This window comes from Lathamus discolor, chromosome Z (assembly GCF_037157495.1).
Source record: "Lathamus discolor isolate bLatDis1 chromosome Z, bLatDis1.hap1, whole genome shotgun sequence".
Lineage (NCBI taxonomy): Eukaryota > Metazoa > Chordata > Aves > Psittaciformes > Psittacidae > Lathamus > Lathamus discolor.
In genome coordinates, this window is record NC_088909.1 from 47,407,253 (window position 1) to 47,435,056 (window position 27,804).

The 27,804-nt window shown below is 35.6% G+C and overlaps 1 long non-coding RNA gene across 1 annotated transcript in view; it reads right to left on the minus strand.

Moving 5' to 3' along the window:
- Positions 1-6,418: 6,418 nt before the first annotated feature.
- Positions 6,419-27,804, minus strand: part of LOC136005615 (uncharacterized) — a 34,702-nt gene continuing 13,316 nt past the window's right edge. The window contains exons 2-4 of the long non-coding RNA XR_010608815.1: positions 9,919-10,050; positions 8,237-8,359; positions 6,419-7,116 (exon numbers count right to left, since the gene is read on the minus strand). This is a non-coding gene — a long non-coding RNA (uncharacterized LOC136005615). The remainder of the gene's footprint in view (positions 7,117-8,236; positions 8,360-9,918; positions 10,051-27,804) is intronic.

The window sequence follows — 27,804 nt, forward strand, 5'->3', positions numbered from 1 at the left end:
GCAGGCACCCTCTACACCCCGAGCTCTGCACTGCAGCCTGCCCTGTCACCTGCTCTGACTGGGTGCCTACGCTGGCCACCGCCGGGGCAGCCAGAGCAGAGCTTCCAGACCGGACCCTGGCCATACGGCGAGTGCTCACAACCCCCCGCGCAAACCACCCCCACCCACCCCATTCGCCTGCACTCCCTGGGGCAGGCTTTTACCCACCCAGGGCTGGTGCCGCTGGTCCTGGCTCCGCCCCCTGTGAGTCCCTGCTCGCGTCAGCGGAGCTGCCGGCTTCCGGGCCGGTCCTGTCGAGGCCTTGAGGCTCCCTCGGTGGCTCTGGCCCCTCTGGGTTGGGGCTCCTGGACGCTGAGCTTCCCCCGGCTCCGGTTTCGAATCTCGAGCTACTCACCTCAGCAATGTTGACCTTCATGTTCGACTTCCTGCAAATTTTAATATAAGTGCTGATTGACTGCTTGGGCAGTGTTTTTATGGACAGTGACACAAATGTTTTAAAAATGAAACCTGGTAAGTGAGGAATATGGCAGTGTAACAGAAACACATTGAGTTTGTTGAGTGGTGTTTTACCACTCAATGGCTGAGATTAAAGCTGGCTTTTAGTAATTGCCTATATCACTGATGAAGAGATTAAACAGTAGTGGGCCCAGTAAGGATCTTGAAGGACACCACTCATTAGTTTGTTCCACTTGGACATTTAGCCATTGATCATAATTCTCTGGATGTAATCATCCAGCCAGTTTCTTATCCATCTAACAGTCCATTTGTTCATGTCATACCCATACCTCTCCAATTTAGTGGCCTTGGATAAGTCGAAGTAGACAACATGTGTAAGTCTTCCTTTCTCCACTGATGTAGTTACTCCATTGCTGAAGACCACTAAGTTACTTGCCCTACTTGAAGCCTTGTTCACAGTCTCTAATTTTCTCCCTGTCTTCCATATGCTTCAGCAAAACTTACAGGAGGATCTGCTTCATGATCATAACAGGCACAGAGGGGAGGCTGACTGGTTGGTAGTTCTCACGGTCCTCTTTTTTAATTCTTTTTTTTTTTTTTTTAAAGGACATGAAGTTTCCCTTTTTCCAGCCAGTGGGGACTTTGTTTAAGTGCCAACTGAAATACGATTGAGACTGGCTTAGCGACAACATCAGCCAATTAACTGGATTTTTGTTGATGAATCCATAAATTTCTCAGAAATCTTTTAGGAATGTAATTGTTTGTTGAGCTTTACTAAAGTGCTTAATTTGGATGAATTCACCAGGGGACCCAAAGCTGACATGTATCTTTGTAGGCACACAAGAAACTCCTAATTACATAACCCTGTTTTTCGTAAGGTTAAAAATGTACTACAAGAAGTTCATGGAGAAAATATGCACACAGTCTTCACCAACTAAAGAAAAATGCTTTTTCTCATCTGTTTTTTTCCCTTTTGTTTTTGAAGCAGGATCATACATTCTTTTTTACATTTCCATTTTTCAGAAAAACATTTTTTATAGGTCAGTGTAATTTCACAAAGTTATTTCTTAACCCTGTGTGTAAAACTGCCAATAAAAGAACTAAAATATCATTTGGCAGCTGTTTCTTTTCCTGTTCCCCAACGTAATTTAAATAAGTATGCTGGTATATAGCATATTTTGAAAGAACAAAACAGCTTGCTTTTCTCTCAGTTACTTTGAACTGGCTAATGGAACAGAATCTTAGGTTGTAGTTTCTGTTGCAAAAATATATACTGAAACAGATCCAAACTATAAAGCGGAAGGTTACTAAAATGTGGTGAGCTAATATATTTATAGAATTTTTAACTGGGTTCCTGTATCAGTGGAATTACACGTGTGCCTTTACTCTGTATTTGCATAATTCATGTTTCATCTCCATATGTGTGTTCTTTACATAACTGGCATTCCACTGTAGTCGTTTAAAAGTATTTCTTCCCTTGTCTGTACCCCATTTCAGGATATAGACAGGGGAAATAAAAAGAACGTAGTGATTTGTCCTTTAAAATATATTGATGAACTTCTATAGGATTTTTTCTGTAGTCTGGTGTAATCTCCAGAGAAAAGTAGTTTTTGTAGGTTTACTTCTTTGTGCATCCCAGTGATGCTCTTTGGCATATCTGAATTTTAAAAACTCATGCTTTTAAGAATGCACATTTGAAGAAATGCACATATGAAGAAAGCTTGCTTTCTTCATAAAGAAAATAATTGGCTTCTGATTCTTTGTGTTATCACTCAGCCACTGAGTTTTTGATTAGATCCTGATAGAAAAAAAACATTACCATGGCAAGGTGACAGCAGTTCCCTTGTGATTATCTCCTAAACCATCCTTTTGCTCTATGACATGTAGAATTTTGATGTGCTGTAAAGATGTAATTTTTTTCATCAGCTGTTAAAAAGATGAACTTAATAGTCTTAAAATAATTCCTTCCCCATAGAGAAATAATTAGCAAGATTGTGATTCTTAAACCACAATTTTCTGGAAGGTTAAAAAGTGTCAAGTCTGCTCACCTTTGTGTCTGTCGATGACAAGAAAAACAAAACTGTATAAGCAAGAGTTGAGAACTGGGTTTGGTATGTTTTCCATAATTTCTGTCTGCAGATTTGGTTGTACTTATTTAAATTCTGATAAGTGCATCTGTTCAGACTGAACACATTTGGGATGATGCTCTTCTGTTATGTAATTGCTTCTTATTGAGGCAATACGATGTCACTTGGAAAGAATCAACCTGCTGAGAACTTGATTGGTGGGAAATTACATAGGAGCAACATTTTGTCTCTTATTTCTTCTTATCAAAATGTCCATGGGTGAGAGGCTAACCTTCTGTTAGTTTTGGCCTCAGCTGAATGTAGGTGTTAAGTACTATAGAGTTGCTTCTTACTGAGTGTTTTTCCTTTCTTTCCTTTAGCATGCCTACCTAGAAGTAGGACACAGTTCACTGTTGAAAGTTCTTTGTTGAAAGATGCCTGCATTGAGACAGAACAGTTCCTGTGGGTGGTATGTCTGCCAAGAGCTTATAAGTGATATCCCAGTGATGGAAAGGTTGCTGTGATTCTGGTTTTATCGGGGCCTTGAGAGAATCTGTAGACATGGATTTTGCTAGTGAATTTTTTGTGACTAGTGTCAGTCCTAATCGGTTCCCTTTGTTCCTCCCTTTTCCCTATGCCTGCATGTTGCACACTCTGCCTCTATTTTCCCAATAGTCATTATGGTTCCAGATCATGCCTCAGCACTGAACGTTTGAATTTGGTAAACAGGAATATGCCCCTCAATTCTGAAATTTTGGATGTTAAGGTCTTGATTTTAGAGCTTTTATAATAAAAAAAAATAAATAATTACAACCTGATTGCATATAGTGTATTTTTTCTTCATTATGTAATATATGAGACATACAAATACCCATCAAGTAATATTCATCTTGTCTGTTGATAACTTGTAGATGGATTAGTATTTTTAAAAGGTAGTGACATAATGACGTTTTGCTATGTAAAAGCAAATTTAAATATGTTTGATTTAATTTATATACTTTTACACTTTTGTTTAACTCTGCATAAAATTTCATTAGTGCCTTGGAAGAAATTAAGCAGCGAGTGGCTAATTTCCCCTTCAGAATTATTGGAATTATTACAATGTGTTCATGTTTCTGAAGCCTCAGAGCCACAATCTTTACAAACACATCTCTAATTGTTTTCTCAATTGAAAGTGGTACTGGTACATGGCAAAATTCAAAGCTTTATTTTTCTTTCAGTATTTTGTTTTAGCTAAAATATGGAATCCTGGAAAACAGTGCTATTTAATTTGCTGACAGTCTAGTAATCCACCTCATTACTATGATAGCTATGTTATATTAGTCACTCTGATATTATTACATCAATTCTGGTATCGTTATACCTACTATTACTGTATGCTTCTATAGCTTCTCTGACAGCCAGTATTTCTTGTTCATAGATACCATACTGGAATTATCTTGTCCAGCCCCACTTCTTGTTGTTATATTTGATAGTCTGCACTGAGCAATGAATAAATTCCTTATATGTGAGTTGTAATAAGCTGTACATTAACAATTACTTTCTGTGTTGACAATGGTGCTCAGTTAGCTTCATGGAGTGCAAAACCTGTGGGTAGTGACTAATGTCACGATTGTCAATCTATGTAGTCAGTTTCTACTTTTTACTTTTCATGTCCAAGTTCTTCTGTAACCAAGTTATGGCCTCAGTGACAGATCAAAGACGATATTTTACTTCAGTTCTCCTCTGTAATTTTTTCTTGTCTCCATTTTCACTTCTCAGAATTTCTGTGTGTATTTCTAGTTCCACTATATATGCTCATGAAGCTTTTGTGAAGCTCTGAAAGCACCAGTAGATCTTTGCAATAACGCTCTCCTGGTGCTGAAACCCCTCTCAGTCTATGGGCTTGCAAATTCTCCCAAGGCTTTATTTGGAAAGTTAAAGGCCATGGCAGAGTTTTCTTGCCATCTCATTTTAAGCTCTCCTTCTGTACAATATAATCTGAACATTTTAAATACAGCTGACTAATGCCCATGAGTTAGGATTAATGTTTTAAAAGTGCACTCTCACACTTTTATATCTGACAAGAAGTCAGTGGCAACATTTACCTTTCCTTTTGACTAGTTTTTCTTAGAAGAAAAATTTACTTCAGGCCAAATTTGCATTTGGAACTTGCTTTCCATTGACTTTGATTAAGGTTGATGTACAAATATTGACATCCTTCCCATTAGTTAAGGAACCAGTGGATGAAATAAAGAATGGTTGTTGAAATAGGGATACCTGACAATGCTGCCTCACAGTTGTAGGAGTAGCGCTTTAGAGTAAACATGAGAAAAAACTGCAAAATAAACTCCAACAAATAATCGTATTAGAAGAAAACTGGAATGGCAAAAGGTTAGCCCATAAAATATATGTGAGTACAGTATATTTTTAAATAAAGGTGCAGTAAGTGATTTCAGTGTCAAAAGATAGAAGATTAAACTAGAACACAGTGTTGCATTGCAACTGTTATTCCTGGATGTCAGAAAGCTTATAGAAACAAAGAAGGAAAAGTTTAACAAACGTAAGCCTAATCACAAAAAATGGACTGAATATTAGAGAAATTTCATAACAAATATCAGTGACAAAATGAATAACACAACAAGGTTTTCTGATTAAGCAGGGTGTTAGCCATAATAAGTGAAAAGAATGTTGTTCTAACATGAATGTTTTTGTGGAAAAGCAGAAAAAGCTTACAATTTAAAAAAATGTATAGAGCTGGTATTTTGAAACAGGAGGCTAGTGGATACCAGCAGCAGTCCCCTCATTTTTCACTGCATGTTTCCAGTGTAGGGTTGTCTAAGGAATGCTGATGTGCTCTTTCCAGTGATTTGGCTTTGCTTCATCAAATTATGGGTTATTTGGACTTGAGTTTTACTGTCACAGAAGCTGAAGAAAATAAATTTTCAATGGTTTTCCTTCAGTGGGCTTAATTAGCTTTTCAACCTGTTATTTTATTTGCTCTTGGTCATAATGTATAGCTCAAAGCAACACCAAATAATGGCATAACAAGAGACAATAATTTTGCTTTATGCCTGAATTTTGCAGTGTTTTAGAAAATGTTTTGCATTAAACAAAAGGGATAGCCACTGTTATCCACCAGCCTTCTCTTTCCAAATGTATGCTTTGTCCCTCAGGGTTCTTCCACTTGGCACCTGACTTACTTAAGTAAGTCAGACACCAAACCCCAAGTCATGAAGAAATTCAGGGAGAAGAGCACTAATTAAGGACAAATATCTAGGAAGTCAGGATTTTCTGTAGAGAAGAGATATCATTGGAAAAATCATAATGAACTGCAGGGGAGATGGGCAGGAAGCTTACCTAGGCAAACCATTTTCCATGTTCCTACTGCATGTGCGAAAAGGGAAGCCAAGGGAAGATTCCAGTGGCAGTACAAGAGAATTCCCTTTATAACAACTGATGTAATATAAATTTTCCCCAATACTTAGAAGCCCAGCATCACTTAAGAAGAATAGCAATGGCATCTTCTCTACACAGACAGGAAGTACATTTCCTGTTCTATAACATTACATAAAAAATAAGTAATATAAAACATGAAAAAATGTGCAGTTTGTGAAGTTTGGGCTTTACCTACCAGTTTAGTAAAGAGCTGTTCTACTTTCAAGGTGCTTCCAGATTATTTCAGAAACAACTATGTACCTCCAGGGTACATAGGGATATGCAGTGAAGCAGCGTGGGAGTCCTGAGGATCACCATTAGTGGGTATTGCTACCAAGTCTGCTTTGCCAGCAAAGTTGCAGGTACACAAAATTTTCACTTCTGTCACTCAAGCTCCAAGTGCTGATCTGTTCTGGTGATCAGACATCTCAAGGGAATGAGTCACAAAGACAAAGACCATGTAGCCAATTTTTCTCATAGTTTATTAGTATATCTTGTGTACATAAAATTAGCATTCAAATTCTGGTTTAGGTACATAAGCACATGGACTACTTTTCAATCCTTTGAGTTCACATGTTTTGATCTTAAATTCACTGTGTATTAAGCAGGCTTAAAAATCAGCCATAACTTATATATTTACAAAAGAAAAGAAAAGCTAATTTATGGGAATTTTAAATTAATATCATTGCATTAATTCTCTTACCACTTATTTTTTAATTTCTTTTTTATAATCTGATTGCTGTTTCTGTTTCCTCTAGTTTTACTATACTGTCCTGGTTTTGGCTCCATAGAGTTGATTTTCTTCATAGTAGGTGGTATGGGCTATGTGCTGGAAAGTGCTGATTATTCAGGGATGGTTTTGTTACTGCTAAGAAGTTCTTACACAGAGCCAAGGCCTTTTCTGCCTCTCACCGCACCCCACCAATGAGGAGGCTGGAAGTGCACAAGAAGTTAGGCCGGACATAGCCAGGACAGCTGACTCCAACTGACCCAAAGGATATCCCACACCATATGGTATCATGCTCAGCATAGATGGCTGGGGGAATGAGAAGGAAGCGGGGGCAATGTGATGTGCTGATGAAGTGGGATGGAGTGGTGGTGCTTGTCTTCCAAGTACCCGTTATCAGTGATGGATCCCTGCTTTCCTGGAGATGGCTGAACACCTGCCTGAATACATCTGTATTGAAAGTGATAATTGAAAAAATGAAATACTTAAACTGCGTAATCAGATATTTAAGGTCTAGATTTGCTCATGTAATCTTTTTGAATTTTCAGCAGAAAATTAATTCAACAAAATATATGCTAGTGTAGCAGCATAAAAATAAAAATTTGAAACAAAAAGCGATGTTATTTTTAAAGCAGGATGTTAAAACAAAACTTCTAGAATCAGATTCATTGACAGTAATAATCCCTGGACTATATGCATTGTGCCATTTCTACAATCTTTTCTTGAAGAAGGGTAAATCTTTGGAAATGTTTGAAGTAAATTCAGAAGAGCAAGGCCAGTGAAGAAACCTCCCCAAAAGTTTTGAGAGCCTTATTTTTGCTTCTAAAAATATTTCTGAGCATCCCATCCTTCTTTCTGGTTTTCCAGCTTTCACCATACACTGCCCTATTAAAAACTTCAGGGCAAAATTCATTATTCAAAAATAATGGTTTTTTTTTTTTTTTTTTAAATTTAATCCCAAAACATTTGAAAAAACAAATGGTCCGTCTGCCAGTAATACCAGCAGCAAAGGACTACTTCTAGTATGTATACATATTTTCCAATAATTTTCCCAGAAGTGCTGAGATACTAAGGAAGGTCAAATCATTTATTAATTTCCAGAGATGAGTAATGGTGGAATTTGAAAATTATTTGTTTCCTTGAAAAGTTATGGAAAAAACATTCAAAATTAACTGTACAGAAAATAATCTAGAAGGAAAACATTGTCAACAGATTTCTGTTTACTGAAATTCTATCTCAAAAGTTCTCAAAAAATCCAGTGAAGAATGATGTTATATTCCAGTCTGAGAAATCTTCCACACAGTTAAACTTAACTTGTGCCTTTGGAACATCAGTCAACCAACTGAATCACAAAGAGAAAGTGGGAAGAAGAGCTGGTCTGTCACTGGAAGGCTGAGAAATGTAGCTGGGCCAAAACTTAAACATTCTGAGCTCTAAGAAAAGCAGAATAGGATAATTTCATACGTCTTTGTTTCTAAACAAAAGGCTGGGGAAGAGGTAAAGCACAAGGAAACTCGACAAAATTCTAGACTAGGTATGCTGAATACAGTCCATAAAGTGTGGTGTATACCTGTAGTTCCCAAGGACAACATGACAATATGTGCCGATTCCCTTTGTTCATCTCCAGAGCAAACTGCCGGGTGTGCCTGATGTTAGTTTCTTTCTGTGGAGCATATGGGTTTTGAACTCCTTCCTTTAAAAAAAAAACAACCAACAAACATTTCTGATAACATCTTAATTTGTATCTCAGGTTCTATGGTATCATCCTTCATGCAAACTTGGGCTGTTTCATGTTATGGTAGGTAACTACATTATCATGACATAGCAAAGTTGTTTATGATTTTATTATTTTTTTAATAATTTCTAAAATTTGTCTTATCATGTGAACATGACTTTATAAGGCACCATGAAAGACCCATTATAAGATGCGTTTCAAAATAGCTGGCACGATTTGGTAAAGTAAAGTATCACTTTTTCTTCTAACATTCCATTGCCTATTCTCTGTGGGTGACAAAACTAAAAGTAAATGAAAGTTAAAACAACTTTTCTTGCATGATATTTCACAAAAGCTTTTTTAAAAACTGATTGTAATGGATTCAGCCTTAAAATTATGTCAGAAAAAAACAAGAAATTTGGCTTCATGAATTACTCATACAAAAAAAAATTTAAATCAGAACTCATGAATTACTAACAAAGGCAAGCTTAAAAATCAATAAATTCCCTGTAATGAATACAGAAGCATTTTCTCCAAGTCTGTAATACGCTAACATCATGATTTTTTTTGTTTTGTGGTTTTTGTATTTTTTTTTTTTGGTGGATGAGAGCTATGCAAGAGTGTTACCTTGAAACTGTAAAATTACTTATCCTTGAGTTTCATTTAAAAACAACATCTAAGTCTGTACATTTGATTGAGAATAAAAAATACACTGTGAACTACAGACAGATGTCTATAGCAAGTAACTAAGAAAACATTACAGAGTATGGTTCATGACACAAATATCCCTGGAGATACCAATTATTACTAGGTTAAAAATAATATATGCAATTTACTTAGCAATATATCATTGCTAAGTAAAACCTGCAGAATCACAAAGAGGGAAATGCTGATTGGAATGCTTAGTATACTAAAATTAAATTCCAAATTGAAGAGTGTCAATCATCCATCTGCCAGAGGGATAAGTAGCCTTTGTATATAAAAACATTTGGTATATAAAAAAAGTTGGCTTAATATACCAAGTCTATCTCCTTTAAGAAGAAAAGGAAGGCCAGTACTTGAAATTCAGTTTCTTTGTGGCTAGACAGCTGCTTTAATAATATCGTGGGCCAGAAATTTTACAGTTTCTGAATATGTCAGTATCAATGAACCTATGTAGGTACCTTTATACTGTTACATTTGTGGATGAATGATAAATATTGAAACAGTCAAAGTTAATATATGAGATCAACAGTATTCTGTCCACATATCAAATTTGAGCAAGAACTGTCATACTGGCAAAACAGATCTTAGTGAGATCTGTAACTATTCTGTTCTGGTTTATTACAACAGGAGAATCTGAGAAAGCTGCATAACTTCAGAAGCATCTGAGAGAAGGATTCTCAGATGTGCTCATAGACAGAATGGAGGTGCAGAATGGGCAACTGCTGAATCATTGCCACTCAGATTTTTGCCACATAGCACATATTGCATTGCTTTCCTTGACTATAGTTTGTCTACACATCACTTGAATGACAAATGCTATTAACATATCCTACCTTGTCTTCAGCAGTTGGTGAGTCATAGTAAATAAGCAGTGAATTTTCCATGCAATGGTTTGTGAAAATGTTTCTGTATGCTTTTGTAGTGTTCATTTTGGAAACTTCCGTTAGTAATTGCTTAATGGAGTACTGCAAGCAATAACAGAACATAATAAAATATTGACTTGCACATTAGTATTAGTAAGTAAGAATTACTAAGAACTGTACTCCAGCAGAACCACACAAAAAACTATCAACACTCATGGGAGGACCTGTCTAGATAAGAGAATTTGCATCAGGGCAGCTAAGAAAATAAAATGTAACTAAGTACATGGATGCAGTTTGCTCTTTTACTACATTGGATATGCAAGGCAATCATGAAAAAAACAAAATGGAAAAAATTGGATCCAGCATATTGCAGTTGAATAGTGATCTCTCTTCTGTGCATTCTCAGGAATGTGTTTTACTCCCATTTAAGGAAACATCTCTCTTGCCAGTACTAAATTTGCCCAATGCAATCAGGACCGTAAATAAGTTGTGTTTATTTCCATATATATTTAATATAATAATTGGAACAATAGAACTCAGAGCAACATTTTTCTTAGTGATAAAGGCAACTTTCAGAGTAAAAGCTCATTGATCAAATAGAATGAGTAATAAATCCAGAAAATAACAGAGTGTGTAGGCTCTATTATCTTGTATAAGGCAGCTGTCAAAATCATCAGGAAATGATTAGCAAATGGATGTAGCAATATTTTGCAGCATTATTCTTCACTTCCCACTTCATAATGCTGCATTCATCTGCTCACACATTAACTCACATCTGGCATGCAGGAGCTGTGCAAGTTTTCAGTTTAAGATAAATGAGTTAATAAAAAGTTTGACCACACAAAATAAAGAAACCCCAAACTATAAATAAAATGCACTCCCCACCACAAACTGAGAACATCATAAGGAAATGCAGTTATGTGATGAAGTTTTTAAACTGTTCCATGCATTATACAAAGAAGACACAGACTTTAGATTTTCCTGTAAGCTTGACTAGTACACCTTAAAAAAAAAATTATAAGGCTTTTATTATTTGTTTAGTGTGGAAGTTCATTCTTTGGGGTTTGTACAGCATCCAAGTTGAGTCTAAGGCTTGAGAAAGGAAATCAGGAATACAAGATTTACAAGTTGAGCAAATGAATTAATTCTAAATTCATGGTAAATGGAGGACAGGTTTAAAAGGAACATGGTTGTGCACAAGTAACAGCTGTACCCATTTGATCTGGAATATCTGGGGACTATAGGTTATGGCATCAAAGTGATTATACAAAGACGTTTTAAGCAAGATCTGGATCTGAAAACTTGGTAAGTGTTAATATGTAGAAGTTATACAAAGGTGAACAAGAGAGGATGCATTTCAAAATTAATGCATTATTGTAAACATTAGGTTAAAAAAAATTGAGCTGTTGAACTTTTTTTTTTTTTTTTTTGAAAAAATCTACTACACAACCTGAAGGAAAAAGAACACAGCTGTATAGGACACTCACAGTTTTGCTACCCAGGTAAATAATTCTGCTTTTCTTTCTGATATGTTCTCTTAAAAACATAAACAACCCTTCCAGAATACACACAAGACTTTTCATTTATTTCTGAGGATCTTTTTTACCACATAGCATTAATAAGAATAAATATAGAAAATATTTTTCTCAGATTTTTCTCAAATTTTTCCAAATATTTTTTAACATGAAAAAGATATCTCTTAATATTTTGTCTAGCAGAAGTAAAAATGTGTGCAGATGGGTGTTGTTAGTCACAGTAAATGTCAAAAGCTGTAAATCCTGCCAAAGGAGCTATGCATCAGTGAGTCACCTCTTTTGCACATGGATCATGATGTTACTAAGAGTTGGGGCTGCTAGAGCTCCAAAGCCTGTCTTTGACTTCTGAAATTCTGAATCAAGCCTGATTCTTGATTCAGAATTTCTTGGACAAGAGATTAAGAATAGTGGCTGTCCTAAAGGTGTTACTCCTCTAATGTGGATTGAGGTATAAAAGATGTGACTATTTGGGTTACACATGCATGTTGTCATTGTTTGACCCCAGCCGGCAATTAAGTGCCACAGAGTCACTTGATCCTCCTGCCTCGCTCCTCCTGCCTCGCTCCTCCACCCCCAGTTGGATGGATGGAGAAGAATTGAAAGAATGTAAAGCCCACAGGTTGAGATAAGAACAGTTTAATAACTGTGATTAAATAAAACATACTAATGCCAACAACAGTCATATTAAGAAAAAAGAGAGAGAGAAATAAAACTCAGTAAACACAAGTGATGCCCAATGCAGTTGCTCACCACCCACTGATTGATGCCTGGCCTGATCCACCAGTGATCTGTCCCTTCCAGGTAACTCCCCCCAGTTTATATACTGGGCATGGTGTGCTGTGGTAGGGAATACCCCTTTGGCTAGTTTGTGTCAGGTGTCCTGTCTCTGCTTCCTCCTGGCTTCTTCTGCTCCTCCTCACTGGCAAAGCATGAGAGACTGAAAAGTCCTTAACTTAGGGTAAGTGCTACTCACAGTTACTTCGGTTAACTTACTCAGCTTCCCAATCTTTTTTTTTTTTTTTCATTGCATAAATTTGAGAATGGCCATTATACATGAAATTCATAGAACAATGGTAATCTATTGTGGCTATTGATGATATGCTCCACTCAGAGGCTTTTAGAATTTGTGTAAATACAACTTGTGTGAAGTAGATGCATGTTCCTCCATGTGCAGGGACAAATGTCTTGCTATATGAGGTGACTGGTAATGGAAAAACTACTGGGTATACATATATAGCTCACTGGCATAGCTGAAACCACGTATCCTTAAAAAAAACATAGAATTGTACATTTGATGGTATTGTATAAATATTTTTTTAACTCTGCTAGAGTATGTTGCTCAGAATATCTTTGTAGCACTGATATCTGGGACTAAATTACTTTCATATTAGTGATCCATCCACTTGGTGTTTGAAGTCATTTAATTCATGACAAAACAACTTTTCCCTTAGATCCCCATAGTCTGGATCACTAATAAGACACAAAAGTTCTTTAACTCATTTCTTCTTCATATCATTTATCTACCTTTCAATAATATGGTTAACTCTCTCTCATGGAAATCTGTTGTCATTCAGCCTCTCAGTATGCTATCATGAAATGAAAAGCAAATCAATGCTGAATTCCAGTGGTGCTCATGATTGTTATCACATGGCTAAACTCTTTCTGCTTGTCAAAACAGGACATACTGGCTGCTCAATTTTCAGAAAAAACAAAGTCCACTGTGATTGCATATGTTGTATTGTGCCTCTAAATATTAGAATATATGTAAGTGTGTCTCATTTGGACAACAATCGTTATTACAAATTACAACTCCCTATAAGCAGATCTGGTGAAGGAATATGCTGAGGATCATCAGCCTCAGGAAGCACTGATGCTATGTCAAGTAGTAAGTAGAATTTTACTGTGTAGATTTGCCTAAATAGGAATAAACTCCTAGAGATGAACCCACAGCCCATAGATCCTGTATGCTTTCTTGTTTAGGCAAATTAAATGTATGCAGTGACAAACAATACTATTGCAAAAGGAACCAAAGACAAAATTAAAGCTGGTATCTGAGTACTTCCTTCAGGCTTAAGTTCTGACAGTCATTCTGCCCTTCTCAAATCTCCATCTCAGGATTGAAAACTCTGGTGTCTTGTGGGCTGAAAAGAGAATTAGCTGATAAGAAATTCTGCTCCAGTTCTTATCTTCACTGAGCCATCGTTCCTTAAGAATTTGTTGCACAGGAAAAGGATAAAACAGTCTTGATTTAGAAAGCCAACCGTATCCTGGGCTGCATCAAAAGAAGTGTGACCATCAGGTTGTAGGAGGTGATCCTGCCCCTCTACTCTGCTCTTGTGAGACCTCACCTGGAGTATTGTGTACAGTTCTGGTGTCTGCAACATAAAAAGGACACAGAACTGTTGGAACAAGTCCAGAGGAGGGCCACAAGGATGATCAGGGGACTGGAGCACCTCCCGTATGAAGACAGGCTGAGGAAGTTGGGGCTGTTGAGCCTGGAGAAGAGAAGGCTGCGTGGAGACCTCATAGCAGCCTTCCAGTATCTGAAGGGGGCCTATAGGGATGCTAGGGAGGGACTCTTCATTAGGGACTGTAGTGACAGGACAAGGGGTATCGGGTTAAAACTTAAACAGAGGAAGTTTAGATTGGATATAAGGAAGAGTTCTTCCCTGTGAGGGTGGTGAGGCACTGGAATGGGTTGCCCAGGTAACTTGTGAATGCTCCATCCCTGGCAGTGTTCAAGGCCGGGCTGGACAAAAGTGTGGGTGGCATGGTTTAGTGTGAGGTGTCGCTGCCCATAGCAGGCAGGTTGGAACTAGATGATCTTAAGGTCCTTTCCAACCCTAACTATTCTATGATTCTATTCTATCTTCTATGATTCTATGATTTGATGCTTATAAAACTGTTCCAAGAAGCTGAGAATCTTTTGACTTAAAACTTCTGATTTGTAACTTAAAAATATATTTTTCCTGTTCTTTACTTTTGGTAAAGAACATGAAATAACTAATGGAAAACATTTTAGTAATTTAACAAATGGCACCCATGCCCATTTCAACAGTTTTTGGACAGGCAGAGGGAAAAATGTCACTATAGATACAGAACTTCATATATGAGTTGCACTATATCTCGATATAAAATTCTTGAAGGTTTTGGAAGAGACGTTAATTTTTTCACATGAATTCAGGGACTGCAGCAATGGCTGAAAGACACCAGTACTTCCCATTTGGGTCTACTTTGGAAAATGATTTTACCGTTTATGAACTGGGAGACCTTTGTCCCTGTAGGTCTCTGTAAATGTTTCTTTCACTCAGGCGTAGACAGTGTTCTTGGCATACAGAGACAGAGCTACACTGTAACACCTCATCATTTTATGTCTTCCTGTAAGGAGACCTAACTGTCTCATCAGGAAGATCTTGTATGTGGAGTTGTTCTGAAGCAAAACAAAAATTCTACTTTCATCTTTCCTTCACATTGCCTGTGTAAAGGAGAAGATTGTATCTCAAGGAAATGGGAAATCAACTGAGAATGACAGAAATGCTGCATTACTATACTTTTCAGTAATGTCTCTTTATTGATCAGCTACTTGCAACTCGCAAAATGCAGTATAAGTAAAAATAATCTATATATTATTATTTGTCCGTTCTTATTTCTTTAAGCTCTTTTTTGAGTAGATTTGAAATTGAAAATATTGCTTTAGTTAAAAAAAACCTATTTGCTATTTTCTGGAAAAGCAGTAGAAGACTGAAATGAGGTATCATCCTATTTAAAAGAAAATAATATTAAAGTTGAAATTTGGACATATTAATCTACTTCAGCAGGGTAAAGAGAAGTTGTGTAGTCATTTCATGTTAATTAAAATTATCAATTATATCCCAATGATTTTTTTTTAACAACAGTCAATAATTTTAGAGTTTTATTTAGCTACCATAACGCAAAGACTTTTTTTTTCATTTTCATAAATATATTTTCTGAAGTGTGAGATACTTCTGTATTTGACAGACAGTTATGCTCCCACACAGTCACTTGCACAGGACAAAGTATATAACATTGCCTCTGTTACATGGCATAGTTGCAATCCTGAATGAAATTAAAAATTAAACTGTTACTTGCCTCATAATAAGAAAGTGTGATTTTTTTCGTGACATTTTAAACATGCTTCTGGAGGTAGTGTTGAAAATACTTAGCTTGAAGATGAATTTCTCTGGAAATATGCAGTATGTAAATACATTCACTGTAAATATACCTTTAATTTTCATCATAGAAATAGCAATGAATGTTATGTTCCAAGACAAGTTCTTTGAGAATAAAGATACTAAAAGCAGCAATACTGGGCTACATTGAACCTGCTTTGGGCCTGGCTGTTGCCCAGAAATGGAGCCTGGAGTACAAGGCAAAACTTGGCTGTTGGTTTATAAAAAAGCCAACCAAGCAACCCTTTCAAAATCCTGAACTCCAGTATAGGTTTTTATTCCTGGAGAAAATTTAAATCAGTGTGGAGAACAGATTTTAAAAATTTCATAGTTAATTTATGATTCATGAAAGGACATTTTATATCTCTATTGCATTGCCATATTGTATCTAAAACTTTAGAAAATAAATAATTTAATTTTTCTAATGTGGCAATCAGCTACCATATCCTGACTTCCCCCCAGGCCAGTGTTTAGAGGTGGACCTAGTCTGCACTGATTAATTCCGTGTATAAGCATCACAGAGACTTCAGTTAAACCATATGTTTTTTAACAGCAAGTACTGTAGGTTACCCTGCTCTTGCAGGGGGGTTGGACTAGATGATCTTTTTAGGTCCCTTCCAACCCTTGGGATTCTGTGATTCTGTGATTCTGTGAAATAAAGTTGCATCAGTAATGTCTTGCTCCTGCAGAGACTCTGGTTTATCTCCTGTTCTTGTAACACCCAGGGAGAATTTTCATTTCCCTAATAGCTGTAAAGAATTTTGTTTGTTTGTTTGAAGTTTAGGTTAGATATAAGGAAGAAGTTCTTTACTGTGAGGGTGGTGAGGCACTTGAATGGGTTGCTCAAGGTAGTTGTGAATGCTCCATCCCTGGCAGTGTCCAAGGCCAGGTTGGATGGAGTCTTGGGTGACATAGTTTAGTGTGAGTTGTCCCTGCCCATGGCACGGGGTGTTGGAACTAGATGATAAGATCCTTTCCAACCCTAACTATTCTATGATTCTATGATTTTCCTAGTACAATGCCTTTTATCCACAAGAAAACTTTCCTACTTCACAGCAATAAAAAAAGAATCATAAGAAGGAAAAATGGGTGCAGAAGTTGAAATTGTGGCAAGATAATGTGGTAACTAAAATTAGGATTGCGAAAACTTACCAAAATGTATTTAAAAAGACCCCAGAATGGGACTAAACTTTTGTGCAAAATCATCCCGTTTCAACCCAAGACACATCAAAGGAGATTCAATTCTCATCAATTTACTTTTCACTAAAAGACATCAAAGGATGCATATACACAAACGGTATTATAAACACACCAGAAACACCTGCAAATGTAGCTCTTGCCTTTTGAGGCATCAGAAAACAACATTTTGTTTTTCTTGGATACTCTAGGTCTTAACAAATCATAAATGTTTCAGTATTATTTCATGCAGAACATTTCTTGTTATTGCTGGGATGTACTAAGTTAATTCGACAGTCATATAATTCAGAAAAGGCCATTATCCACAAAACTAATCTGTTGGAAAGCAGATTTTAGTGGTTCTGGTGCTTAGGGATTCTTCCTCTTTCCTCCCCTTCCTCCCCCACCCCACATTAGGAGATTGCACTTACTCAACTCCATTAAGTAGAAGAGGATAAACAATATTACAATAGCATTTAGAAGATTAGGAGTCTGCTAACCGTAAGGACTTAAATATTAATTCTAATTCAGCTTTAAAAAGTAATTCTTTAAGCAAAGGGCACATGCAACAACTCATGGATTATTTAAGATGAAGATGCCAAATTCTTGGTTTTATACTGTACAATTGATTAGAGAAAGAAATAAACAGACTGGTAAAATAATATTTCACAGAGGAAGACTTCAAAACAGAGCAAAAATCTGTGAGAAAAAAAATCTGTGATATAAACACATCTGCTTAAAAAGCAACTTAATTTGAATAATTAGAATGGAATTACAAAATTACCAGTTGGTCAGAATTTTCTCATTCTGGAAGATCTGGGGTCAAAACATGCTCTCCAGACTGGGAGCTGTGGGAATACTTGAGTCAAGTCCTTTTATTTGTCAGATTCAGACAGCTAGGCTGAAACAATACCCTTGTCTATCTTCTCAACCTTCCCAAAACGAAAAGCTGTGGTTTTGATAAAGAAAATGGCCATTCTCTTATAATTCTTTTACAGTGACATAATTCATAAAGGTCTGATTTTATTTCAATCTAGATCAACCCCAAATTCTGAATATCAGGAAACTAACAAGGAACAAAATTATTTCTTGTATTTTCAGTTTTATTGATTGTATTACAGGAGGAAAGATGATATCTGGTTGTCAGAGGGCTTTTTTTTTTTTTTTTTAGTAACTCCATTTTTAATTATATTTATATAAATAGTGCAATGTCACTGTATAACATTTTATTTAACAATGCTTTAATGGAGCAAATCTAGTTTGCTGGGGTTTTAAAATATTTTTTCTTCACCATCTGCAATGATGACCTTTGAGAATTTAATGAGTTCAGAAAACATGAAAGTTATCATTTACTGCCACTCATTTATTAATATCCCCAAGTATTTCTCAATGTTGTTTTTTTCTCTTGCTTTGCTTAATCGATTAATATAAAAAGATAAAAAGAAAGCATTTTATTTCTGCTGATATTTAACTGGAAGTCTGCTGTTCAGTTTTGGACATTGAGGAAACAAGACTATAACTTTGGTCATTTTTAGATCACCTGTGTTGATTGGTCAGCCCCATACACATAGGAATGATCTGTCTGTCTCTCCATGTCTCACATCCCACTATTGTAAATTCACATAATTTTTTTTTTATATAAACTATAATTAGTTAACCTGGGAGAAAGTAATGAGGAAACAGCCTAGGGTTTCCAGTGAAAAAAAAAGAAAAAAAAAAAAAAAGATTATTTGTGGTTTTATTTCAGTATATGCTTGAATAGTAGGGAATTAAAAACTGTTTCTTTTCAATAAAACTGAATTATATACTGATAGAGGAAAATAATGCTTAAGGATCACTGTGTAGAAACAATCACCTGAGTGTTATAAGTGCTACTCGTAGAAATCAAAAAATCTGCAGCTGCTCATGCTGTTATACAGTTAGTGTGGCTGCTTCCTCACAGGTCTGCTTTGATTCTCTGTCTTCTTGTGGTTTCTAGCACATACAGATCTCTGGGTACTAATTCAACAAAAGTAACTTGCTGTTTTAAGAAGCATCTCTATTTTTTTTCTCTCTTCCATAGCTGTGCTTCCTTGAGTAGAGGATGCGTTTTGTACTTTCATTGATGATGATAAATAAAACATATCTTAAATTGGTACCCAGAAGTTTAAAAACAACAGATCAGTAGGAAAATATCTCAAGACGGACAGTCTGGAATAGTCTGGTTTAAACCATATGCTATCAGGTTGAAAATAAAGAAGACAAAAAAGTTTAGTGGAGAGGAAAGAATCTGTGTAAAGAGTGTCAGCTCATCATTAATTGAGTGCTTTATCAGTCTTTTAGCTTATGTTATTTTAATCAGATTGTCTTGTAGTGTATCCTTTCTGCTGTTAAAGGCTATAGGATTTGATGTGTTGCAGTCAGATGTTTTTACTTGTGAAGTTACCCATCTTACTGCCTACAGAGAAGTTTGTATTCTACTTATGGGCTGTAATGCTGAAGTTAACTATGCTTACACTATTCTTTTGTAACACGCAGTGAATTCTAATTTGATGGACACAAGAAATTACTGCTTTTAATGTATTTTTTAATAACTACAAAGAGCATGGCAGAAAATCTGAGGCAAAGATGAATAAGATTTTCTCACTCAACATGACCTTCTCTGTGTGTGTGTTTTTCATTAGAGAGAAATAGAATATGTGTGTTTCTTTTATTTAGACAGGGATCCTTGATTTTTTGCTGTTCTGTTAAAAGTAGAACTAACCTAGGAAAGGTAGTGGTCAGATGCTGCACACATAAAAAGTTGCCGGTGCCTTATATTTTGGCATGTCTCATTTCATGGTACGTTACCTATAAGCAGATACTGTCATTTTTTTTTCTTTTTTTTTTTTTGACATTCCTTTTATTCTGAGGGACCATCACCATAAGAGTTTTTGATTCAGTAACCTTGAAACATGAGGAAAGATGATTTCTCATTTCACCAGCTTTGAGATTAGGCATAAGTCTTTTGACGTATTCGTAACTGAATGTTTTTCAGACATTTGCAGGGACAAAGAAAACCTCAAACAGAGGTGTAATTTGCTGTTTCATTTTGCATTTTACAGATTTTCTTTATAACATTGTTTATAGACCTTGAATGTAATCTTAAGTACTCCATGTTGCATAATAAAGTGTAAATATATATATCCAAACTGAGAACAAAATACTGTTGGGAATTCTACATCACAAGGGTTGACAGATAATTTACACATAATATTCAAGCATAGATATGTGCCAAACTGTAAGACAGTAAATCTTATTTGAAATAGAAGTCACAAAAAGTAATATGAGGGAAAGTAAAAAAAAAAAAAAAAAAAAAAAGGCCAAATATAAAACCAACCCTAAAAAACAAATTAAATTAAAAAAAAAAAAAACAGCAATACAAAATACTACAGCAAAGAAAACAGAGTAAAAGAAAACTGTTTTTCTTTATTACCTAAGAGTTGTTGCAGGATACTGCTGGACAAAGAGAAAAATATGCTATTGAAAATGTATTAAATGTAGCAGTTATGAAAAAATTTTGAATGAAATTGGTTTTCTGTCTCTATTTCAGAATAGCAGAGGACATGCTTTGGTCCTGTTGAAAGAGGGGATAATGACACACAGGACAGTGAAGAAAGTTGTCCTGCTATGCATCTATATTGTGTTCAGTGAAGGCAGCTTATTTAACTTATCTATGCATCACATGTTTGTGTACCTCCGCCCATCCAGCAGATTGTCTCATTGTGCCAAAAAGCTTCTAAGCACAATGCCTGCAAGTTGTGTTGGGCTAAAATTTCAGTACTGCAACAGAGTAAGATACTGCTGGTCTCTGCTCTCGGATTTTCTACAGTGATGCTGCACAGAATGTGGTAAACCAGTGGTTTTAATATGCAGCAGTATTGTTTTCTAGGTAAAGTTTCTGAGATACGCGAAGCAAATATGACAGTGTTTTACGAACAGTTTAGGACATCAGACTACAAAATTGTCCTTTTCTTCTTTTTCTTTTTTCTCACTATTTTTACCTTCTAGTGTGCAGAAACAAACGTGGTAATTACATGTCAAAAACATGGAAAACAGAACCTGGAGAAGATTTAAATACAAACCATATATGTAGCGATAGTTGTTGCCTTAGAAGAAAAATTAAGAGATAGAGATATAGAAAATAAAAAATTCTGGAGCAGATAGCATAGGAACATGTCATGTTGCATAAATATATATATCTTGTGAGACTTCAGGGGTTCTTTACATTGTGCTGTGTGATTTAAACAAAACATCGATTTGATGCTGCCATTCACACACTGTATTTCAGAAACTGACACCACAGCTTGCTCTGGTGAGACAAAGCCTATGTAAGATTATAAATTATGAATTCTGAAACTTCATCAAGAACAGTTTTATTTTGCCTGTGGAATTTCCTCTAAGTGTTCAACAAGACCACAACTTGAAGCTGTTTCATAGAGATGCAGAACCCCAGAGTACCTATTTGACCTGTAGGCCTTTTTTTCTCTCTCCCCTACTCCGCTCACTACTAAAGCTGCCTGCATTCTAGGATGTTTGTGTTAACTGAGTATGAATGGTGTTTTCTTTTAGGTTTTCCTTGTAGCTCTGACACATATCCTGTTTAATTTTATTGTATGTAAGATGATCTATTCTCTGTGTTCATCAATTTATAATTAATAATCTGTTATTTAAACAGCTGTATAAAACTTAAAGGTATGAGAGTAGAGAGCAGAACCTGTATTCTTGGCAAATGCAGAGTTAAACTAGAGAGAGTACTACTAACATTAGATTCAGAAATGACCTAACCATGTTTTCACTAAGGTTTGTACCTTGGGCGACAGAACCAATAGAAATTGTTATTCATGACTGCTTGACCTATCAATGTTCCTTGAAAACTTGTCCATTACCTACCATCTTAATAAATGTAATCAAATCCTTTTATTAGCCAAATAATTAAAAATGTATGTATTGGTGATCTGGGGGGAGGGAGGGGTTAAAATGTGTATTCTAGTTCCTTACATGAAATATGTTGTGCGTACCTTTAGTAGTTATTAAAAGGTATTATGCTAATTGGACCTAGGCATTTAGCTATGTGCAAAAATCAGTATGCATTCATGCTCTAAAGAATATCAGGTTGTATATACACAGGGAAATAAATGAACAACATAAAAATATTAGATTAAAATTAATGGCAATTGGTCATACTATGAAACTCTATCTATTCTAATAATACTGAAAAACCCCAGTCTTCAATGGAAAACTGAATCTGGTTTTGATTACAGATTAGTTGGAAAAAATCAACACAAACTTCTATTTTGAAAAAATCCTATGCTTACTCTGTTATTAGGATAGCCTGCAAAAATTAAACAGAAAAAACACCTCTCACATCTCTTAAAGACCATCCCTGACATTTATTTAGTTGCCAGCGAGTACTCTAGCCAGTAGCAGCCACCTCCTAATTTATTAGTTTGCTCAGAGTGCCTTCACATCTTCTAGATTGCAGCTGCATGGCACAGGCCATGGTTATTTTAGTTTCTTATACAGAGTATCAGTCCTTCACCCCACTACTTGTGCTTCAGAAATTTTAGATACATAAGCCAGAATAATTTTCCCCTATTTTAAAACAGATGTTGAAAAATACAATTGACTCCACTAAGTTCAGAAATGCCTATTTACTATCTTTATTCCCCAAACCCTATGATATCTGACTCTTTCATTTCACTAGTCCCTCTAGAAAAAGAATCACATCATAAGCTGTCACAGTTATTTCGGACAGAATTTACTAAAGAATGTGTTTGCAACATCAGACCTAGATCAGGAGAAATAGAAAATTCTTCAGCATTAGTTAAATGAGTGGTAAAATAGCCTCTTCCAGCAGAGAAGTTTACAGTTAGAGATGCATTTATAAAACGGAGAGTTAAAGCAACATACTTATTCATGTTAATGTAATTTCTTCATAATAGATACATTATGAAAGAATTTCTCAACATGAGTAGGTATTTATACCAAACGGGTACATAGATACTCAATGCTACTCTGAAAGGTGAACTCTCCCTGTAAATTAATTAATTTAAAAGTTTCCTCCGCTTTTAGTTTATTACACTATTTTGATTCTTCTTCTCGCTCTACTAACACAGGCATGTAAAACAACATATGCTAGTTCAAAGTTGCATTTTTTTTTAGCACAAGGAAGTTGTTCTGTAAAAGACTAATAAGTGGAATGTATTGTTTCAGTAAAAGATGTAGTGAGAGGCATCCTAGAAATTTCAGACAAAGTATTAGATCAACCTGATCGAGAACATTGTGTTTTAGAAGAGCAGTTTTTCAATCAGAATATTAATTTGAGTTGTGGATATTCAGCACACATTATTTGACACTTTTGCAGGCAATTTATATTTTAGATGGTCAGACAAGGATGGAATTTGCATTAAGACACTCAGCTGAAGTGCGCAACTGTCTGCCAACTGATGATTGAGATTTCTAGATCTGGGACTCTGATTTCCTCACATATATTTCTAGAAAGGTCCTGCTTTCCTTTTGCTTTGAGTTCCTGTTTTTCTGTTCAGATGTGGTTCCATTTTCTTGAGTGTCACTGGTGTTTCAGTTTAAGGGCTTTTGGCCATTTGCCACACAAGGCCTGAAAGGGAAGTCAGGAAAGAAAGAATTTAAATGTTCTAGTTTAAGAAAGAAGGAAACAACTATTCTTTGTAACTTAGTTATTTAAGCTACCTGAATCATGTAATAGACTGTACTTCTATTTGATCCCATATTACTATCGATATTACTGTAACGTTTTATTTTCTCTCCCCACAACCATGTGCAAGTGAAACTGGATCACAACAACATGAAATTTCTAGACTATTAAGAACGAGTAGGTGTTATTGAAAGTGGTTGCCTACTACTTAGGTATTTCTCTCCCCTTGCCCCTCTGAAAACTTGTTATTGGGCCTGTACATTAATGGGAATTAACCTGTTCAACTCAGGTGTTTTTAAGTTTGTGAATTCCACAGATGCAAGAAGTACCAGCTATGTCTGTGATGTTATTGGAGGAGACTGTGATTACATTTCTATAAGCTAAGTTCTATACAACATGTCACTTTTTCAAGAATTGGTTAGTTTCTGGGTTTTGTAGCATGTTTGTGGATCATTTCTGATTGCTTTTCTTTCCTGAAAGTGATACTTCTGAGAACATGATTAACATTTTCTGCATTTAGATATTAACAGGAACCAAAAATATAAAATTAATTCATGCAAATATGTAGTGTAATGCCAGAACTCCACTAATGAGTGCTGGGGAGCTGTGTCTCCTCTCCTTTACTCGGTAGTATATGAATATTTAATGGAACAACTTGTTTTGCCAGATGTGGAAACAAATTTCTTATAATATATTTATAATATAATAATGTTCATTGAACAGTAGCTAATGAAGTAAGCTACATATTTTTCACTTGTACACATATATATATATATAAGCGTTCATTTAACAGTCAGGCTTTTCCTTCTAAAAATTCCCCAGATAACCCAAATGTAGGTTGAATAGTTGAAATACTTCTCAAAATATCCTTTAGGAGAGCATTAATAATGAATTTGAGTTCAGCTATGAACATGCCTATAGGAAATTGGAATAGTATTCTTGACTTTGTTGTTCCAACTTCAGGTAATGGTACATCAGTCTGGTTTAATGACAATTTGCAAATGCTTCAGAAAATTCGGAAAATGGTGTCCATGAGTTATACCATTATATTATCACTTTAACTGTTTTAGCTGTTTCTGACCTTTCCACAGGTACCCTCTGGACTTGAGACTTCTTTCTATACATAGCTTTATGGCAATCACCATCCACTGCTGGAAACAAGCTGTCCTCATTTTAGACAGATGTTTACATGTGCCTAAAGAGAAGATGCTATATATCTCCTTGATAGACATGCACGTTTTACTGCCACTCTTTCCGCTTAAACCTAGTATTGTATGAGCTATTTAAGTGGATGTGGTTTTAATAATTATATGTTGTTATTTAAAATAAATTTTCTACAAAGAAGCATACATTTGTAGCCTGTGTGTCTTTCACCTTCAGGAGCAGAGGCAAAGAAATATGTCATTCTGTGAGGAAGAGCTAGATTTTACGAATTTGTAGAGGGCTTTTTGTGCTTCACCTTGAAATCCAATTTGATTTTTCTTCCCAATATATTCAGAGGAATTTAGGTATTCAATACTCTTCACAATCATGTGTCCTTTTAATGGAGGATACTCAGTTTGGTTGGATGAGCTTGCTTTATAGGGAAGATGAAATGATAAGCTATGTTTGCATGTGTATAAAGGCAGTCACTCTGACTTTATATGGACTACAATATAGGTGATTGTTTCACAAAAGTGTTTTTGAGCTGGTCATTAGACCTAAAGCTCTAGAAGGACTTTAGTACCCAACCACCAAATTTATATCTTCCCAACTGTGCACAAAGTTCTCAGATATTTTCAGTGCTGCGAAGCATGACAGTATAGAAGTCCCTTTGTTTGTATAGCTGTAAGTTCCCCCATTTGTATCTATATCTGTCTTCTAAGTCAGAGGCATCTTCTATCCATTTGCATGAAAAATAAGATACTTTTGTCAAATATACACTTTCAAAACAGCATTTTTTCCTCTGAATATTATCTCATTTGTACTAAAGTATTACATGCAGTTTTATTGTCACTCTCATTATCTAGGCAGTTTGTTTACCACTAAAATTTATGTAGTAAACAGTGTGACACCAGAGCTTTACAAATTACTTTACATAGTCAGCTACAGTTTTGATGAAGAATTCTAGAAGAACTGCAGCAATCTAATGATGGGTCTCCAAGTGAATAACAAATTGTTAATGTTTTTCAAATGAGCAACAACTTTAGAGGACTAAGTAGGCTAACAAATGAGAACATTGAATCACAGGCAATGAAATAGAGTGTCTTAAAAACTTTTATTCTTGGAAAAATAGGACCTGCTGATTGATTTTTTACGCTCTATGCAGACATATTAGAACAATTATATTTTGTTCAGAACTGACTTTCTTGGCTCCACTAATATTCCAATACTACCTCTTCACTGACACACTGAAGTTTGCAAACATCCAAACCTAATCAGAAAACTGCCTTTTACAGCTATTTTTCCCTAGTGTGATGTTAGGCATAGCAGCAGTGAATATAGGTTTACTGTTAAGATCTGCATAATCCTGTTTTCACAGCTGACAGAAGGTCAGGCCTTATCAGCAGCTGATAAGAGATCAGCCTAATAACATTCTCAGCTTTCTTGGAAAAAGTGTATTAGATAAAAAGCTTATTGGATGCATGTTTTTAGTATCTTCAGTGCCTCAGTTTAAGAGTTTATTTTCATGCTAAGCACAGTGGGACTAAACATAAGTGTTAATAAATAAATCAATAACTCAAATGAAACAAATCAAGTTTTATATGTAAGAGAAAACAACAGTTTCACAAGTAAATACAATGTATGAGCTGATAATACTATTACTGCCTGAAAGATTGGAAAGACAAATGGAAGTAGACTCCTTTGAAGTATGCCTTGCTTATAGTTTTTACATTTCTTTTTCTTCTCTTTCTCTTTTCTTTTTTTTTCTGCATTCTGATCATTAAGGCATGTTTTGTGTCCCTGCTCCTTCACATGTGCAAGTTTTTCCTAGTCTTTCACTGCTCCATGCACTTTATCAAAGCGGCCAGAGCGGTACAGAGAAATCTGATTTCCATTTGTCTAACAGCAGCCTCCACTGTAACACTGGACAACAGGGTCCACCACAACTAGTCTGCTGAGGAGCAGTGGTTGCTCAGAGGCTAATGTGGCTCAAGTAGTACTGTAAATGAAACAGTGCTTCTCCACAGAAGCTTTGAAATTATTTGCATTCATTTTAGCATATCATGTTTTCCTGCATTGTTATTCCTATACTGTCTTTGAGACAAGGTCCAGCTTAGTAAAAAAGGGTTTGTGAGTTTATGAAAACTAGAAGGAATAGTTATAGCTCAGTCTTTGTCATTCATTGCCTGTGATGCCTCAGAAAATAAAGCCTAGGGTTAGTAAAGTACAGAGGGCTGTTTAAGTGTGCTTTTAAACACAGGAATAGCTCTACTGACTTCAGAAAGAGTATGTAAGAGCTCATATACATTAAGATTTTGATTAACAGTGAACCTTTAAAAATAATTTTCTGGTAGTCCTTACATACTTTTGTGTACATTTTAAAGCAGACTTGACTGCATGAACTAGGTCCGTTTCAGATGAAATGGAAACAGAAGAGACTTTAAGGGTACTTTTAATATAAAATCTGTAGCCCTTCTACTGAAGTACTTCAGAAAATATTGGTCTTTTTAATTTCATTTTTTGTTAGTATTGACCTAATTTCCCTTTCTCTCCCAAGCTGATGTCATGATATGTTTTTCTTATTACTTCTTTTTATTTCAATAATTGAATTTTTGTGAGATGATCCGTGACATGAACTTTGAAGAAACACAGCAAAATATTAGTCTGATGAGAAAAGAGTAAAAAAAACCTTCCACAAACCAAAACAAAAAATCAAGCTTTAGTTAAGTTGTATGCTTCTTTTCTAGTGAGATTCATACAAGTAATAATTCAGAATAAATAATATCTTTGCGTCTCTTTCTTTCCATCGACAAAATTGCACAATTTTAGCTCTCCATATAGAATTACTACTTCTATAGGTATGTCCAGAACAGAGAGGGTAAAAAAAAAATTACATAGTTTTAAATATTATGTGTCCACAGCAGGTATTTATCCTACTTCAGTGATTTTTAAAAAAATGTATTTCTTTATTTGTATGAAACCAAAAACTATGACAAGGTACTCTTCACAAAGAACAGAATTTTGTCCCTCCTTTATTTTTTTTCAATTGTAATTTTTACTTTATAATTGAAATCAGTTGAGTGCAGATTGGTAACACAAGCAAATTTGGAAGAAATAA